The following is a 2,246-nucleotide window of genomic DNA, read 5'->3' as shown; positions in this document are numbered from 1 at the left end:
ATAAATATGGGACACTTCACAAATTTGTATGTTATCCTTTTACAAGTGCCATGCTAATCTTCTTTGTATCATTCCAATTTTAGTATATGTACTGCCAAATTGAGCATGATAGTGTATTTTCAACAAGACCCTTTTGCTAATATCAATTTATATAACAAATTAGTAAAATCATATTATTCCCTTTTTAACAAGTATCCTGCTGGGAATGGTGGCTCATAACTGTAATCCTACCACTTCGGGTGACGAAGGCAGGAGATTTGCTTAATCTCAGGAATTCAATATCAGCCTGGGCCCCATCTCTACAGAAAATAAATTTACAAAACATTAGCTGAGTGTGGTGGTGCATGCCTGTAGTTGAGCTACTGGGGAGCCTGTGGTGGAAGGATCACTTGAGCCCAGTAGACTGAGGCAACAGTAAGCCATGATCATGCCACTGTACTTCAGCCTGGGTAACAGAGCAAGACCTCTCACAAAAGCAAAACCAAAGAAAACAAATATCCAAGGTCTTCTGTGGTGTCAATGTTGCTAATTTCCATTCACATAAACACTATGTTGTTATATCCTAATATTTTAACACTATTTTAAAATATTTAAAGTTAATGCAGTGTTTATATTTACACAGAGTCATGATATTTTTATTTTACTTTACCAATCATAAAATTAATGATAATTTGTGAAGAGGTTATTGCTAATTAAACTTATAAACTAAAAAATTTCCAAGGCGGGTCTCAATCAATTTAGAAGTTTATTTTGCCAAGGTTAAGGACATACTCAGAAAAAATAAACATGGAATTATAGAAACAGTCTGTGGTCTGTGCCTTTATCCAAGGATGCCTGAGGGCTTCAGTATTTAAGGGAAAAATTGGGCTGGAGGACACAGATGGAGGGTCTAGTAATTCACATGTTGCAAGAGAAAAAGGAGCAAGTGGAGGAATAGTTAATTTTGTATTCTAAATATCAGAGGGCCTCTTCTCCTCCAAAGGAATGCAGCTCCTTGCCAGCAACGGAACAAAGCTGGATGGAGAATGACTTTGACGAGTTGAGAGAAGAAGTCTTCAGATGGTCGGTAATAACAAACTTCTCCGAGCTGAAGGAGGATGTTTGAACCCGTAGCAAAAACTAAAAACCTTGAAGAAAGATTAGATGAATGGCCAACTAGAATAAACAGCATAGAGAAGACTTTAAATGACCTGATGGAGCTGAAAATCATGGCACAAGAACTACGTGATGTATGCACAAGCTTCAGTAGCCAATTCAATCAAGTGGAAGAAAGGGTATCAGTGACTGAAGATCAAATGAATGAAATGAAGTGAGAAGAGAAGTTTAGAGAAAAAAGACCAAAAAGAAACAAACAAAGCCTCCAAGAAATATGGGACTATGTGAAAAGACCAAATCTACATCTGATTGGTGTACCCAAAAGTGATGGGGAGAATGGAACCAAGCTGGAAAACACTCGTCAGGATATTATCCAGGAGAACTTTCCCAACCTAGCAAGGCAGGCCAACATTCAAATTCAGGAAATACAGAGAACACCACAAAGATACTCTCAAGTAGAACAATTCAAGACACATAATTATCAGATTCATCAAGGTTGAAATGAGAGAAAAAAATGTGAAGGGCAGCAAGAGAGAAAGGTCGGGTTACCCACAGAGGGAAGCCCATCAGAATAATAGTGGATCTCTCAGCAGAAACTCTACAAGCCAGAAGAGAGTTGGGGCCAATATTCAACATTCTTAAAGAAAAGAATTTTCAACCTAGAATTTCATATCTGGCCAAACTAAGTTTCATCAGTGAAGGAGAAAAAAAATCCTTTACAGACAAGCAAATGCTGAGAGATTTTGTGACCACCAGGCCTGCCTTACAAGAGCTCCTGAAGGAAGCACTAAACATGGAAAGGAACAACCAGTGCCAGCCACTGCAAAAACACGCCAAACTGTAAAGACCATCAATGCTAGGAAGAAACTGCATCAACTAACAAGCAAAATAATCAGTTAACATAATGACATGATCAAATTCATACATAAAAATATTAACCTTAAATGTAAATGGGCTAAGTGCTCCAATTAAAAGACACAGACTGAGCCGGGCACGGTGGCTCAAGCCTGTAATCCCAGCACTTTGGGAGGCTGAGACGGGCGGATCACAAGGTCAGGAGATCGAGACCATCCTGGCCAACACGGTGAAACCCCGTCTCTACTAAAAAAATACAAAAAACTAGCCAGGCGAGGTGGCGGGCGCCTGTGGTC

The 2,246-nt window shown here is 39.2% G+C and overlaps 1 non-coding gene across 1 annotated transcript; it reads right to left on the bottom strand.

Moving 5' to 3' along the window:
• LOC123571433 (U6 spliceosomal RNA) lies at nucleotides 1–107 on the bottom strand. The gene has a single exon (XR_006695597.2). It is a non-coding gene; the product is annotated as a U6 spliceosomal RNA (small nuclear RNA).
• Between the last annotated feature and the right edge of the window lie 2,139 nt (nucleotides 108–2,246).

This window comes from Macaca fascicularis, chromosome X, assembly GCF_037993035.2.
Source record: "Macaca fascicularis isolate 582-1 chromosome X, T2T-MFA8v1.1".
NCBI lineage: Eukaryota > Metazoa > Chordata > Mammalia > Primates > Cercopithecidae > Macaca > Macaca fascicularis.
This window is presented reverse-complemented; position numbering and strand designations above follow the sequence as displayed.